Source organism: Cricetulus griseus, chromosome 3, assembly GCF_003668045.3.
Source record: "Cricetulus griseus strain 17A/GY chromosome 3, alternate assembly CriGri-PICRH-1.0, whole genome shotgun sequence".
NCBI classification, from domain to species: domain Eukaryota; kingdom Metazoa; phylum Chordata; class Mammalia; order Rodentia; family Cricetidae; genus Cricetulus; species Cricetulus griseus.
Window position 1 is genome coordinate 244,374,299 of NC_048596.1, and position 17,559 is coordinate 244,391,857.

The following is a 17,559-nucleotide window of genomic DNA, read 5'->3' on the forward strand; positions in this document are numbered from 1 at the left end:
ATAATATTATTTTCATTCTTAGGTCTTTTGATGTGTTTGAAGACTAGAGAGTTACAGTTATAGTTCCCGAATCTTAGCTAAAGACCTATTAGGTACAAAACTTTGGATTCTTCAGCAGAGGATAGCTATTGGAGTAATGTCTATAAATCTGCCAATTACTTATGGTCTGGAATTTAGAATGTATTTCTTGCTTAATAATTGTTCTTTTATGAAGTTTCATTTTTGTAGGTTATTACCTTTTCTTCAGGACAATACTTGATAATAACTTATTGTATACAATTTTAGGATTAGAACCTTTCCTCCTTATTTAGACAAAAAGGGGGAAATATTATGAGGGTTCTGTTGCCAGTCTGCTAGCCAATAAAAAGAAGTGTTTGGTTCAAGGAGCAGAATTTTTATTGGGAAGTATTTGATCCAGAAGGTAAGGTGGAGCTCAAGCTGAGGGATGGGGGTATGGTTTTAGAATGAGGAAGGTGAGCGGCTTCAGTGGCTGAGCAACTGATGACCTGTTTTGGGTTCCCCATTCTTTGTTGTGATTACTGTGATTACTTTGCTCGATAATAGACAGTAAAGTAATGCTTTGACTGCACTCATCAGTGGAGGCAGGAGGAGTATAGATTCTAAACAATCCTCCACTACGTTGAAAGTTTGAGGTGAGTATAGGCTACATGAGACCCTGTTTTAAAGAAAGAAAAGATGTAAGGAAATGAGACTATGGTGTGTGTGTGTGTGTGTGTGTGTGTGTGTGAGAGAGAGAGAGAGAGAGAGAGAGAGAGAGAGAGAGAGAGAGAGACAGAGACAGAGAGACAGAGACAGAGAGACAGAGAGACAGAGAGAGAGAGAGAGAGAGAGAGAGAGAGAGAGAGAGAGAGAGCCCATGCACATATGTCTTAACTGTAAAATCCAAGGTATATAGTGGACTACCATGGGAGACGTATTAGTGTTAGACTATACATATATTTTTACAAAATATTACTTCAAGAGTTGGGCATGGTGGCACACACCTTTAATCCCAGTATTTGGGAGGCTGAGGCAAGTGGTTCTCAGTTTTAGGAAAGCCTGGTCTACAAAGAGAATTCCAAAACAGCTGGGGGTATGCAGAGAAACTCTCTAGGAGAAAAATTCTACAAGAATACATAATTAACAAACAGCTGATACTAGATGGTTCCTTCAGTGCTTTGAAGATTTTTAAAATTGAACAAAAAGTTTCAGCTTCTGTTTCACCAGTTTAATTGCTCAAAGTGTAACTTAGGGTGGGAACCTAAAGATCCACCTGCAGACAAAAGCATATGGACGATTAAAATGGCAAAGCTTACCTTACATAAACTGACAACTTTATTCTTGAGGCCAGCCCCCTTGAGCATTAGTTAGGACAGGTGTCACGTTATTGTTATTAAGGAGCATCTCCTTTATTAAGCTCTAAGAATTACGGGTGAATTTTTGCTAAGAGGAAATGTTCAGTTATTACAGTATAATCAGCTTGAGATGTCTAGCAGCATGTCACAGATAGGGAGGCTTGCATAGATGTGAAGGGGCCAGCCTGCAGGGCAGAGAGACAGGGAATGAGATAGAGTTACTGAGAAAAAAACAGACTTCTTTTTCTAAGGGATAAGAGTTTCTCATCTATTTTATTATTCTTTCTGTTGCTTGTTCCACCTTATCATTTTTCTGTTCTGTTCTTCTACCCTGATGTTTACCTTTCTCCTTCCTAATGGCTTCTCACTACTTGCTGATGTCTTCCTTCTACATCTTTCCTGGTGTTTTCCTTCTACTTTCTTTATTCTTTCCCTTATAGCATATATACCCCAGCAGAATCTTTCAAGCCATATAGAAATTACAATGTGGTTACATTCTGTTTTTTAAGTGAATGATTACAGTGACAACAAGCAAAATACAACATGTTTTCCATATCCCTCACTTTACATATTACAGGTGAAAAACAAATTATCTCCAAAAAACCTACATACATGAATGTCTTTTTGACTTCTTAGAAGTCAGGAGCCTTTCAGTCATAGCCATTTACGTAGGCAGTAGTTTTTATAACTGCCAGAAAAACAGGTTACTAGTTTCTCTTTTCATATTCTAGAGTCCTGTCCAATTATCTTAACTAACTATTCAATTATTTCATTTCTAGCTACACGATGTCAGTTGTTTAAAGCTTTGATTTAGCTATGGTGTACACCCAAACCTGTAAACACACTTCCCAATATCCAAAAAACCTTGAGCTAATTCCTGGGACTTGATTGTTTTCCTTAATTATTAACATAAGCAACAGTCCATATGGCTTCTTAAGAAACTCATATCCTATTTCAGCCCAGCTTTACCTGGAGCACACTTTAAACAGTACAGTGTAAGAGGAAATCATCTTCATAAATGCCCAGTAGAATGGGCTATTTCTATGAGATAATCACACTATATTAAGGCAGTGGGGATTACCCCACACACATACAAGCCAGATACCAGAGAAAAATGGCAGTGGCAAACACAAAGGCACAGCAGTAACAAGAGACATTCTGCAGTCAAAGCCCTCAGGCCTTGCCTATCTGAGCTTTGCTCATCAGTGCCTTGCCTTCTGGTGGGCCAATCTCCTGAAGTCAATTGCCACCCAATGCTCTTCTAACATGGCCACCAGCACATAGCAAAAGTGTATTTTCCCAGAATCCTGCAGGCTAGAAGTTCAGGATCAAAGAATGCCTAGCGTCTGTTTCTGGTAAGGCATTGCTTCCTGCTTTTTCTGTGTTCTTGTGAGATCTTTCTCTTGCACATACAGGGAGGAGATCTCTCGTGTCTTTTTCCCTGGAATCATAAGGACAGTTGCACTGGATTACAGACCCATGTTGTGACCTCCTTAACATTAATTATCCCTAACATTTTCATCTCTTAATGCTACCACGATGGAATGAACTTAGGCTTCAAAAGAATCTATCTCTAGGAAGATGCAATCAGGCCACAGATCCATCCTATCTTTGGTAGTCTAGTGTCTTTGGTAGTCCTATCACTCTGACTCTACTTGTCTCAATAGTTGCAGCGTTCACCATGAAGTCTAGTAAGAAAGGAAGAGTTACCACAGAGCTACATGAGGGCACTAGAACTGAATGTATGAATGTTTCTCACAACCATGGTGAATGGTCCTTTGGTGAAATCCACCATTCACAAAGAGGGCCTGTATTTTGTATAAATCTCATTTTAACATTTAAATCTCCCGCCTCTAGATATTTTGTTCTACACTGTATTAAGGAAGAGCTGATATTTCAGTTTCATTTTGTTGGTTCGTTCTAACTGGCTCATGCATTAATTAACCAGGAACACTTAGAACCATCCCCACCCCCTTGATCTGTAGCACTGGGTCAGGAGTTTCTTCCTAATGAGCCAGAGTTTGATCTGATGCAGTGTTTATAACTGTTCTTACTTGATCCCACACCCTCAAAATCCATTCTTTTTCAAGTTTGTTTTAATCAGTACACATTGACAAAGTTAACCTGGCATGGTAGCCTCTAATGCCAGTATCCAGGAGGCTGAGGGAAGGGGAATAGGATTGCCACAAGTTCCAGACCAGCCTGGGCTGCATTGTAAGGCTCTGTCTCCAGTGAATGAATGAATGACGATGAAAGTCACACAATTCTGGTTTGTATCACACCTTCTCAAAGGTCAGATCCTGAAAAGTATCAGGAGAGTCTCAAAGGACAGTTTCCCCAGACAGGATACTGTTCTGACTCTGCAAGAGACACCAACATTTTTAGGCTGGGTAGAACAGCTACACTACCAGCTGTCACTGGAGTCAAAAGCTGCAACTAGAAAATCATTTCAGTAAACTTGGTTCAGGAAGATCATAGTTCTCACCTTTGAGCCTTACTTTATTACAGATTAAAAATTCCTAAATCTCATCAAAACCTCAACCCAGATAAGCATCCCTCATTTACTGAAATTCCCTGGTTTTTGTGTCCACCCCACCCATGTTTTCTAGGGGAGAAAAAATATCATTGCTCACTAACCACTAAACTCATGACTCAGGCCTGTAAAAGAGGATGGACAGACAAGAGGAATGGTATTAGTATTAAAACAAGATTTAAAGGAGGTGGTGGTGGTGGTGCACACCTTTAACCCTAGCACTTTGGAGGCAGAGGCAGACAAATAGATCTCTGATTTTGAGGCTTGCCTGGGAGAGACACGGGTGGGAGAGGGAATACCAAGGCAGTTAGGGCTACAGAGAGAAACACTGTCACAAAAAACAAAAACTAACCACCACCAACAACAGCAGAAAACCCCAAACAACAACAACAAGGAAAAACCCACTAAGATTTATATAAACTGGGTTATGGGTGTACATTTGTAATACTATCACTAAAATAAATAAGTAAACAAATAAATAAATAACATTTTAAGACTGGCACTCTGAAAGAAACAGGCAAATCTATCATGTTAGGCTTAATGAATAAAGGCTGATTATGAAGAATGACCACGAGAAGTGTGAATGGATAAAAATGTATGATCTGATTGTAATAAACCGGGGTGGGTGGGCACTTATCAAGGTCTGTATAAACTATTTTCTGTGTTCTTGCATCCTTTGCTTTGGATAATAAAGTGTCAACAGAAACTTGACACTATTTTTTTTTTTTTTTTTTTTTTTTTTCTGTCCTGGAACTAGCTCTTGTAGACCAGAGCTGGTCTGGAACTCACAGAGATCCACCTGTCTCTGCCTCCCGAGTGCTGGGTTTAAAGGTGTGCGCCACCAACACCGGGCTGACATCTGCTTCTTAAGGGCAAAAACCATGCCTTTCTATATGTGCATTCTGTTGTAGATGGTGGCATTATTTCAAGGTTCGTTTGTTTCTCAGAATTTTCCAGAAAACTGGTACAAGTGGCTGCGTCAAGTTGATTGCCTGCAAAGGAAATAGCATTTATAGTTGCACACAGTGCTGGTGGCCTTTGACCCTCTCCAGGGCTCAGAGTTCGAACTTAAGAATCGTTGTCTCTCTCCAAGAATGAGCTTTTGGATGCATTGAACATACGGAAGTAAGCTGTGTAGACAGCGTTTGTAGTCTGGAAATCCTCGTTTGCAGACTATCCTTAGCTTTGCTCTCTCGCTTGAAGCTTGAAGAATTGAAGAGTTGGGCAGAGTTTTATGCGTTATTATTTATAAGTTATAAATATAAAAGAGGGAGGAAAATCCTACTAAAGGTGATCATTTCTGAAACTGCCCAAAGTAAATGCCCAAGCCTAGAATGGAAAGTTTCTCAGTTATACATGGGTGTGGCACAAGAAGAGCACGCAAGTGTGTTGTTTCCGTAGTGTAGTGGTTATCACGTTCGCCTCACACGCGAAAGGTCCCCGGTTCGAAACCGGGCGGAAACAATATGTGCTAACCTACTTTTTGAAGCAAGTATTTGTTTGAAATAGATCCACTAAGGTGTTCAGGGACCATGGAGGGTCTTTGCTGTGAGGGAGATTGCACTCAACTCCTTATATAGCATAGGGCAATGGGAATGGGGCAAAGAGCAGTGTGAGAGTATTGGGGTAGTGTGGGGTTAGTGGACAAACACCATAGCAAAAATATTTCTCACTAAGCTGACCTCATATGCTTCTTGCTGGAGACAAAGCAGGGAGAGCCAACATTCTGCAGGGGAGAGAAGATAAAGAACTCCAGCAGATATTTGAGGTAACAGTCTGAGAACATAGGCACTCTCTCTCAACTGACTTTGTAGACTTCTTTACTGGAAGAGGGTTTTACAAGGAAGTACACAAATGGGTTGGGAGAAGAAGGTTCGGGAGTTTGATTGCAGTGTGGCCAAAGAATCTTTGTCAATTTCCACACCTTACAACAAATGTCTTTCTGAATATGTCCACATCCCATTGTTCTGTTTCTCTGGAAAACTCTAATCGAATCACCATTATTTTAAAGTATTCAGCTCCTTAAAAACAGTGAGTCGCCATGTCAGCAGCCTGCTATTTTTCATTTGTGATAACCAGGAGACAGGGAAGATCATCTGTGGGCCCATAGCAAGTTCAAGGCCAGCCTAGGACGCCGGAGACTTTCAAAACAAACCAAAACCCAGACCAGAACAAAGGAACTAAACACTCAAGGCAAACAAAGAACGCAACAACAAAAATAAATAAAACCAAAAAGTTAACAAGTTTCATTTGGAAAACTGCTGAGTAAACACAACTTCTTCGAGTCTGATCGCTTAGGATCTTCACTTAATTCCATGAAAATACCTTTGCTCGTTGTGAATAAGGCAACAACTGAAAATTTTATAGTTACACAAGTTTGGAAAATGAGTACCAGCTGACAATAAAGTCGCAGAAGCTATCCGAAAATTGACGATTGATTAATGCATCACCAAAGTCACCGTGTATCTGCAAGTCTGCGTGTGGTGCCCTTTCCCTAGCTCGTCCTACAGAAAGCAGACAATGTCAAAACAGATGCCACTGTCGGTGACCCGTGTCCTGGGTGGGGGCTATCTTGCATTGTACAGGCATGCTTTGTTTGGGCAAAGAGTGGCGGGCGCCACCGGGCATCTTCGGGCTGTGCTCCAGCTAACGACTGAGTTCCGCCTGCGGAGTCCCAGGTCCCGGAGACAGTGGCAGAGGTGCAGCGCCGGGCCTCGGGACCCTGAGACCGGCTGGGAAACACGCGATCCCCAGGCTCCGAGGCGCCAAATTCTGGGAGGTTTTTCAAGTCAGAACCCGCAGTTTGAGAGATTCTGTTTCCCTTGGAGAAGCAGAGTTGTGTTTGTGCAGGCACCGTTGGCGACTACTTGTCGTCTCCACTTGTCTTTCTTTTTAAGTGATTCTGTACAAAACGCCCATTCTTTCTAAACAAAAGGAATAGTTACGTATCATTAAGTATGTCTAAGACAGAGGGTTGCACAAGCGGCGGCCGGTTAGCTCAGTTGGTTAGAGCGTGGTGCTAATAACGCCAAGGTCGCGGGTTCGATCCCCGTACGGGCCAGCTAACAAGCATTTTCTTAAATGAACCGCCACCTTCAGTCTAATCTACATTCTCATGAACTCCAATAAAAATCTGATAGGTCAGAATAGCCTCACCTGAAACTAACAATGATTAGTCAAACTCTTCTGCGGGTTAGTCGCCAATCTAGAATACCGTTTGTCTTTCTTTCTTTCTTTTTTTTTTTTGGTGAGGCTTTGAGATAGTCTGGTTTAAGTCACTAATCAAGACTAGCATCAAAAACAAAACGGTGTAGGTGAAAAACAATATGGTTGTATTTATATTTTAAACAAGAAAGACCTTTTGTGATTTCCTAAGAATGAACAATAAACTCGGTGCAGTTAGTGGTGCAGGCTGTTATCTAAGCTTGGGGGAAGTTAAGTCAGGAGGATCAGGAACCAGAAAGAATGATGTCACTAAGAAAGAATGAAGTTTTCTGTGGCATACAAAATAATAAAGACAACCCAAAATTCTTAAGGTTCTTAAAAAACAGAATGGTCAGGGTGTAAACTTCAGCACAACTATTTTCTTTGTTCTCAAAAGTAAAAATGAGTCTTACTGCAAACCAAATGGCAAGGTTTATTACTTCTTTGGTATTTGTAATCCAGTCCATCATTTGACTGAAAATGTTGGCTGGCACAGGCTAAGAGATTCCACCTGAATTTCTACAGCAGAACTTGAAATGTCTGTCACTCTACTGCAAGATAATTACATATATACTCAACCCTTTAGTCATCAGCAAACCCTCCTCTTCGGGAGCTTTGCTTTAATCAGAAGAGCTCAACTCGGATTCTCCAAGATCAGAACAATTCAGTGCAGAGTGTTACCATCTATAAATGTCACGAAGCATTGTCAGCATATTTATAGATGGTCCGTTATTCAAAGTACAAAAACACAACGATGACAGAAGGCCCCGCTGGGATTCGAACCCAGGATCTCCTGTTTACTAGACAGGTGCTTTGACCAGCTAAGCCACAGGGCCTCTTTTAAGCACCTGTTCAATTATCTGCTATACATAAGGTTTATGTGAAATAGAGCAATTTCTCGAGTTTGTTTAACTTTGTACCAAAGAAAACACACCAATATTAACTTCATACAAAAAGAGAAATTCCAGCATTTAAGACATATTTTCGTAAATGTAAGGTTTAAAATTGATTTCTAATCGATGTTTGAACATTTTATTTCATGGTGACTTGTGCCCCTAGAGGAAATATTGGACATTTTAGTACATTTTAACAGTTTCCTCATTTTCTTCTGTTCACTGAATAGTTCTCCACTGGATGTCAGTCCTTACTTTTCCAGGTATTGGAGATAAAACAATGAACAGAACAACCAAAAATTTATTTTACTATAGAGTCTGAATTTTACAAGGAGATTAAAAGGCAAGTTTAAAAAAGCCCAGGTAAAGAAAAACAAATAATAAAGCAAAAACCCTTAAACAAACATGGGATATGAGAAGTTTTCTCTTGCTAGCCTGCTGGTTTATTGTACCGGAAAAAATTGTGTCCCATTCCCTTCTGTTTCTTTTTTTTGAGATACAGTCTCACCATGTAGCCTCGACTTGCCTGGAGCTTATGTAGACCAGGCTGGCCTCGAACTCAGAGATCTGCCTGCCCAAGTGCTTTGACTAAAGGTGTGGGCCGTTTGACCAGCCCTCCTCCTCTAATCTGGCAGAGAAAGCAGGCCCAGATGAAGACTTATGGAGGTCCAGACTGTGAGCGCCCACTTGCTCTGTTCTGAGACACCCTACCCCTACCTTTCAAAGACACCCCGGCCTCCTCAGGAGGTCTGCTGCTGAAGCCAGAAGCTCCACACATCTCCCACAGTCTTCTTTAGCCCTTTACTCCATGAGGTGAAAACAGACTAACAGACTAATTCCCTGTCCTCAAGATTATAAGCTAAATGGAGGATATGGAGAAATGTATAATGAAGTGGTATGCAATGTGACAACCCCTTCAGAATACTGTCAGAGCCTATAACTTGGCCATGGTGATGGGGCATCAGAGAAGACAAAAGACCTCTCAAAGCAGGTTCCAAGTCAAGTTGATGCATATAGAAAGGTGATGGCAAACTGAGAGAAGGCAGCCTAGCATAGTATTAGAATGAGATTGCTTTCCTTCTTTCCTTCCTTTCTTCCTCCTTCCTTCCTTCCTTCCTTCCTTCTTTCCCTCCCTCCCTTCCTTCTCCTCCTTTTTCTCTGTCAATTTGAGACAGGGTCTCTAGATAGTCTAGGTTTGCCTGGAACTTTGCAGTTATGGTTGGCTTTGAACTTGCAACAATCATCCCTGTCTCAGTCTCCCAAGTGCTGGCATTATAAGCATTTGCCACACCTGACCCTACCTGAAATGTTCTTTATGGAGAAGATTGAGGGCATCTGCATTCACAGAGTAATTATAAATTCCAGACCTGAGGGGTGAGACACCACTGAAGAGTTCACAATTCAGGGTCCTGTGGGCCTGCTTTCCTGCAGTTGCTTTCCAACTCTTTCCTTCCAGTCCAGCCGAGTCAGCATGTCCCTTCCTACAATGGGCCAGATGGCATCCCCTTTGTCTACACAGCCTGCCATTCCTCTCCTCACAGAAGCAAATTTTTTTTTTTTTTTTCCTTTGAGACAGGGTTTCGCTGTGTTAACTGCCCTGGTACTCAAGTTGTAGATCAGGCTGATCTCAAACTCACAGAGATCCACTTGCCTCTGCTTCCCAGTGCTGGGATTAAAGGCGAGCACCACCACTGCTATGAATATAGGTGCCCCCCTTCCAACCAAAGTTACCCTGTGTACACATGAATCATTTCTAAAGGTTAATAGCTTCATAAAGTCTTCCTGTGGGCACTTGCCATGCCCTGCTTATCATCGTCTCAGAGGTAAAGCTAAATGTTTCCGCTGTTTTTCAGCCACCTCTCTGTTCCCATGGGGCTATTTTACTGTGATAGTTGGAAGCAGAACGGCCAACTTACCCAGTTTTTTTTTTTTTTTGACAGAACACATGTTTTTTAATTTAAAAAACTAGAAGAAAAAGAAAAGATTGATAAGCACAGTGTAGTTTTGATGGTACAGGACAGTGGTGGCTTACATTCACACCAGAACTGTGATGTTCATTACTGTCAGCTCTTAAATCCAGCCATCTAGTTTGAAATCTACTATGTTTAGAGTGACGTATAATGACAAATAATGCATAGTGATAAATCTCATCAATAAAAACTTCCCATATGCTGGGTCTTCCTTGGGGCACCAGTCTGCCGAGTCTTCCGGCAGGTAGAGTTGGGGAAGGGCTGGCCCGCTGGTCAGTGTCTCCCCCCCCCCCCCCCCCCCCCCCCCCCGGGAGAAATACACACTGAGTCTGGAGGATCTCGATTTATTCCAACAGCCAGGAACTTATATATAGGGTTGAGGTAGGGAATGGGAATATAACATTCCACCAAGCCGGCAGGTAGCTAGGCAGCGGGCAGTCTTACATCAGGCCTTGCTGAGTCATCCCCACGTGGAGGTTACAGGCCAGAGACAGGTGGCCAAACTCTAACCAGGTTCAGGAGGTTACGATGGGCCTCATGTCTGAGCCTTAAACTCATGTCAGGCGAGGTACTCTGGGATTCACATCTGAGCCTTTTTAGGCCTAACACACACACACACACACACACACACACACACACACACACACACACACACACACGAGAATTTTGGTCATCCATTTATATGTTTGGCCATCTTTTTAAATGCACTTGAATTGCATTTCTTGTTTGTAGTGCTGGGTGAGGGACCAAAAATTAAAACTAATAAAAGTTTTAAAAACTTAGGGAACGTCTAATGGAAAAGAAAAATTTAACTCCTTAAATCAGGAGTGCCATGGCTGGTGCCTGATTCCCTGCTCTCAGAGAAGGGGAGGTTAACTGTCTATCACTCCTGTTAACATTCCTTTGCTAATTGCTGGTCATAAAGATCCCCCAGCCCCTGACAGACCCTGTGACCCTGTAACCCTACAAGCCCATGCCCTGTCTTTTCTCAAATGTATCTCCCTTAAAATGTATAGTTACTAACTCTGTACTTTGTATGACCTTAAGCAACCATGAAAAATCTGTAATTTGTGGCCCTCAACCTTATGGTCTGCCCCTTTAAAAGGTTCTCTTTTTGGCTGGTTGGGATCTCATTTGCCCACCATGCAGTGAGATCCTAGTTGGCCAGCTTGAAATAAAAAGCTTTTGCTTTTGCATCAGAGTGTCGACTCCTTGGGTTAGTCTCTGGGCTCCTTGAACTTGGCACAACACTGGGGACCAAACTCAGGGTCCCGTGCATGCAAGGCAAACCTTCTACCAACTGAACCATGCTCCCAGCCCTCTGGCTTGCATCTTACACATGAACTTCTCTTACATTGTTTCTCCATGTTCTTTGTGAGGCTGACACATTCTTCATGATGATGCACAGGGGTTGTGTTTTATATTCTAGTCTGGCAGACTGTAATTTTGTCTGCTTGTTACTAATCTATTTGATCCTTGATCAAATTTACTTTTTCTCTATCACAGTTGTACCTTTGAAGTTATTGTAACATGTAATGGATGATTGTAATAGAGTCCATGAGTGCCTGGGATAAAGGGAATTCAGTTATTTATTGGGGAGTCACTCATTAATGACAAATAAGGTAGAGAACCACTGTGGTCTTCTGCCCAGAGGTGCCTACAGCTGCAATCACATCTTCGACCACCACCCAAGAGAGAGCAGAACACTCTTCAGCTCCTCTTTATTCCTTCCCACATTGTACCTGAGGCCAAGCCTTAACCGGCCGGCACTCCAAAGGCTATTGGCTGAATGAGTTTCCACAACAATTCCCTTTTGTCTAAATAAGTGGGTTCTAAACCTAATACAAAACTGTATGCGTATAATAGCAAATATAAAGTATTGTCCAGGAGAAATGGTAAAAAACATATACAAAATTAGAACTACAACCAACAAGTACATCATCACGCAAGAAACACATGATGTCCTATCATGAGGAGTCTAAGTCTTGTACCTAAAATGTCTTAGCTAAGAGAGGATAGTAGCTGAGACTATCTAGTCTTCAACTCATCAAAGACCTGAGAAGGAAAATAATACTACCTGAGTAAGCAGGAAGTATAAGCAGACAACTTCCAAAAGGTGCAACAAGTGACAGAAACAGCTGGCTACCTGGACAGTCATCCAAGGCCTCACAGTAATGTTGGGGTGAACAACTTTGGCTGAGGCCTAGAGTATCTGACAGATCATATTCAGAAGTAGAAAGATTCAAAAGACTGTCCTACCCTGTCTTGGCAAGATATAGCAGTCGCTTTAGCTTGTATCCTGTTTGTCCAGTTTGGACAGCATGTCTACTGTCTGCAGTCAAGGCAAGGGCAGTTCTTTGCCTAATAGGGTAGTTTTGTTAAGAAGAGAACAAACTCCAAATGAAGTGTCTCTCATGCCCATCATACTCTCAGGAATAGCTTGGTGCTGTCAGGATCAGTTGTGTCTCATGTCAACAGAGTTCTAAATTATTGATACACTTAAGGGGCTGGAGAGATGGCTCAGTGGTTAAGAGCACTGGCTGTTCTTCCAGAGGACCTGGGTTCAATGCCCAGCACCCACATGGCAGCTCACAACTGTCATTAGTGGCCAGTTCCAGGGGCTCTGATACCTTCACACCAATGCACATAAAATAAAGTTAAATAAATTATTAAAAAAACCACTTAAATGCTATATTCTGTAGTATTTGAAGCATTTGAAGATCATATAACTATGCAGAGCACATCTCTGTGCAATTAGAGAACCTGACTAACATAACTAGGTAAGAAAAGCATGGGTTATTTATAACCTATAATTCTTAATACCTCTAAAACTTAATAATATTTAAACAGTTGTGCAGCAGTGAGAACAATGACCTTGAATTGTAACTGTATATATGTGTGTGTGTGTGTGTGTGTGTGTGTGTGTGTGTGTGTGTAAATATCTTGATCAGACAGAGGTAGAAATCTGTATTGCAGTATCATAAAAATATCCTAAAAATATCTTAAGCATATATAGAAACATAATACATACATGCCATATGACAAAAATAATTTTACATTAGTGTACAAAAACATTGTAAACAGAAAGAGGAAAATACACAACTGCTAAATGTAAGTTCAAGTTTATATCAATATACAAATTACCTTAGGAATACAAAAATAATTTTACATATGTATCAATATACAAGAATCAATGTTAATTTGGAATTATCTTGAGCAGTTTGTCCAAAGTCAATCCTTGAGCTCGAAGGCATCGTAATAAATCATTACGTAATAAAGGTAGAATCATTGATGTGGGGCCCCATCTTTTCTTTAAGTAAACTTTAGAGATTGCTGCTGCTAGGAAAGTTTATTGTTCACTGTGGAAAGCTTAAACATTAATATCAAAATGGTAAGTTTAAATTTTTATAGTTATGTCTCCAAAGAAAGGTACTGATAAAGACGAAAATAAGTATGGGGAGGAGTAGGATTTTGTGAGAAACAAAGTTATGACAAACACAGTTCCTAGGTTTTAGGTTTTCTTCTGTCCCACACCAGGTAGCTCTTCTGATATGAGACGGAAACTCTGGATTTTTCTTTTAACAGCATGTTTGGATTTAGAGAAGGAGAGAGCCACAGTCCAATTCCAAAGCCAGCTTTGATTTTTAATCGAGTCGTGACCACCACTATGAGAAGTGAGGAGATATAGGTGTTTAGGTAGTGAGATTTCACCCTGCAGAGGAGATTGGTAACATAAGTCAGATTTTTCTTTGCTTTGCGATTTTTCCTGGATAGCTATCCTTTCTTCTTTAGGTGTCTATATGTCCAAGATCTTTTGACGTCTCAAAAATGGGTGTTTCTATTTTCCTGCAATGACAAGAACAGAACCCTGCTTTGACCTTTGTGAGGTTTCCTTATAACTTGTAGGACTGCCATGTTGGTGGATGAGCTATCATATCTCTTAATCAAGAGGTTTCTCCTGTTCAAACCCAATCTTGATTAGTTTTTATGATTGTAGTGATACATTATTTATGATTTATTAAGGCTTGATTGAGGATTCAGAAAAGCAAAGTCAGCCATAAGCCATAGAAGCCAGGCATATACCTTTAATCCCAGCAGCCAGAAGCTAGGAGGTGGTGGTACACACCAGGATTAACCTCAGGATTAAGAGGTAGATGGATCTCTCTGAGTTCAAGGCCACCCAGATCTACACAAGAGTGAATCAGTCTAAAAGAGAATTACAGCTCAGACCTTTAATTCCAACATTAGGAAAGTGTATAAGACAGAAGCAAGGTCTAGAGATGCATTTGTTATCTAGCCACACTCCAGGTTAGTCTGAGGTTTGGTGAGACCTCGTGGAGACAGGATCAGCCTCATTTTCCTGAGGTAGAGGTAAGAAGCTAGTGGCCAGCTGCTTTGCTTTCCAGCTTGAATCCTAATATTGGTCTCTGGGTCTTTTATTTTTCATCTTACAATCTATAGCTTTTCTTCTCCTATGGAAACAAAGGCGAAACCCTTCTCCAATGTAGCACATATCCCGGTTTCCATTCTGAGGTTGCTTGACCCAGCAAGCCCACAGTGGCTGGTGGCTTTCCTGGGGCTGTACTTTTTCACCCTATTGGGAGAGAGCTCCAAGGTGTTGGTGGGTAGGTAGGTGGACTGGCTACACCCCAGTGTGGCACTTTGCCCTCGAGGTCAGGCTGTTAGTATTCTAGCCTTGTGGGTGCCAAAATGTAATAGATAATTGTAATAGAGTCTTATGAGAGACTGGAATAAAGGAAGTCAGGTATTCATTGGGGAGTTACTCATGAATAACAAATAAAGTAGAGAATTGCCAAGGTCTTCTGCCCAGAGACACTGGAAGCTGCCTGCAGTCTGATCTGTGACCATCACCCAAGAGGGAGAGGAACACGCCTCTGCTGCCCATCTGTTCACATGTAGTACCTGAGACCAACCCTTAATGAGCCGGCACCCCAAAGGTTATTGATTAAGTGAATTCCCACAACAGTAACAGGGTAAAGGTTTCTCCATCTTGTCTTAGCTGAAGGCATCTTTGGTTCCATCCACAGCCATGAGAAGTCCAGTGGGAAAGCACTGTTGTAGAAACTTAGGGTCTCAATGCCCCAACTAACTGCATGTTCTTGGCGCTTGTTATACTACTTGCTAGTTTCCCTCTGCAACTGCTAACCAGGATGCAGTTTTTATCTGTTGTCTTTAAAAACTCCTGTAATATACACTCAGGGCTGCTATATGATAAGTGTTTCTCTGCATGTTGTTGCTGGCTGGCTTAATTTAGACTCTCAATTCCAACTTTGGTCATGCTGAGTGGTTTCTGGGTTTTACCCCATAACACTATGTAAGAGACCTTTTCTTGTTGTGAGGTTAAAACAATGGTATCTAAAAAAAAAAAAAAAAAAAGCCTAGATTTTAATTTTTAGGATACTGAAGCACTTGATATACTATTTATGATTTATTAAAGCTTGGCTGAGGATTCAGAAATCAAAGTCAGCCACAAGCCATAGAAACCAGGCATATATCTTTAATCCCAGCAGCCAGAAGCCAGGTGGTGGTGGCCAGGAGGTGGTGGTATAGGCCTTCTTAATCCTATTACTCAGGATTAAGAGACAGACAGATCTCTGAGTCCAAGGCCACCCAGATCTACACAAGAGTGAGTCAATCTAAAAGAGTAACAGCTCACATGTCTTTAATCCCAGCACTAGAGGGGTATAAAAGATGAGGCATTCATTCTTCAGACACACTGAAGAGAGGCAGCAGGATCTGCCCATGCAGCCTGAGGTAGAGGTAAGAGTTAGTGACCAGCTACTTTGCTTTTCTGATATTCAGCTTACAGTTTGAACCCCAATATCTGCCTCTGGGTCCTTTTATTTTCATGTTACAAGTACCTTAGGTATTTTTTATATCAAAGAGAAGAAAAACACTGGAGGATTTTCTTTTGTCTTCAATACTTGGAACTGCACCAGTATTGATTCCTGCTAGGCAAAAATGGTAACATACCAACAGGACCCACAGGGGCAAGTGACACAAAGTCACATTCTGAACCTCTAAAGCCTGTAAGATAACAACTGTTCCCCTCTTCCCAGCTGAGAATGTATTTCCATACATGCCCTATCTAATCTAAACACATTTTTACCCTATTTTCTGTTGCACACTGAGTGTCACATCCTTTGTGGAGGATCAGTCAGTCACAACTCATGTCCTACCCAGTACTTTTCTGAAGCTGATAAACTAGCGTGTTTTACAACCTCACAGAAGGGTGGCACATAGCTTATTAAATTACTGCTTTATTTCCTGAGCCCTTCACTGATCTGTTAAAATCAAAGACCCTTCTCTAAATGCATAGCCCTCTTCCCTCAAAAGCCCATAAATGTGCAGAATTTCCTGTTACATGGATTGCTGTTCCATCTCCTTTTCCAGCTTCTCTTGATTCAAGTGACTGCCATTACTTTTTTTTAAAATAAATTTTATTGAAATTGGAAACAATCTTATTTTACATATCAATCCCAGTCCCCCCCAACCCCCATCCTCCCATGGGCCCCAGTGGCTGTCATTATTAAAAACGCTCTAGCCCTGAAATCCTTCTTAGCAGTGATTCCAAGGTCACACTAACAACTACTTGCAACTTTGTGGACTTTCAGGTCAAGTCAAGTCTACTGAACCTGGAATCTTCATTATTTAAACACATCAATATTTTTGAACAAACTGCAGAGCACATGGCACATGGATTCTTTATGCTAATCACAAACCTGACTCTGGAAGCTGTTAATCTGAACTAATCTAAATTTCATTATTCACTTTAAACACACACACACACACACACACACACACACACACACACACACACACACATTTCCATGAACTTTTGGGCCTATAGTCATGTTAAAACCAGGTAGTTAAAAACCAGGTCGTTAAGAGAGAAGAGCACACAAAGAGAAAGTAGGGGAGGGACTGAATTTGAATACTCTGTTGGAAATTAGAAAATAGGGAATAGTGAAAATGAAGCAATTTTTAATATACAATTTGGCATAGAGAAAAGGGAAAGTTTTCTGTGTAGCCTTGTCTAACCTGGAACTCACTGTAGACAAGACTGGTCTCAAACTCAGAGATCCACCTGCCTTTGCCTCCCAAGTGCTACTGCCACCACCACCTGGCTAAGACTTTTTTTTTTTTTTTTAATAATTTCATCCTTTTTTCTTGTAAAATTTATTATTTTTTTATGCATGAGTGCTGTCTGCATGTATGTCTGCATGCCAGAAGAGGGCTTCAGAACCCATTATTGATTGTTGTGAGCCACCATGTAATTGCTAGGTATTGAATTTAGGTCCTCTGGAAGAGAAGCCAATATCCTTAACTGCTGAGCCACCTTACAGGTGCTTCCATCAGGAGAATCTCCTGTTTAGGACTTGCCCTCTACAGGTTTAGGACAGAGCTTCACCTAATAAATAGTTAAGGCAACAGATCACCTGTAACTGTCCATCTCAGAATTCTGAGACAAAGCCTGTGCCAGCCAGCCAGCCAGCTCCTGCATAATTCTGAACTTTAAGTGCATCTCACACTGAAATGGACCATAGTTTACTTCTTACACATGTGAATGTTGCTACTGGGAA

General features: G+C 41.2%; 3 non-coding genes across 3 annotated transcripts; 2 read left to right on the forward strand and 1 right to left on the reverse strand.

The window, feature by feature from the left end:
• Positions 1-5,279: 5,279 nt before the first annotated feature.
• Positions 5,280-5,352, forward strand: Trnav-cac. Its single transcript has one exon. It is a non-coding gene; the product is annotated as a tRNA-Val (tRNA).
• A 1,523-nt stretch (positions 5,353-6,875) lies between these two features.
• On the forward strand, positions 6,876-6,949 carry Trnai-aau. Its single transcript has one exon. It is a non-coding gene; the product is annotated as a tRNA-Ile (tRNA).
• A 905-nt stretch (positions 6,950-7,854) lies between these two features.
• Positions 7,855-7,928, reverse strand: Trnat-agu. The gene has a single exon. It is a non-coding gene; the product is annotated as a tRNA-Thr (tRNA).
• Positions 7,929-17,559: the final 9,631 nt, after the last annotated feature.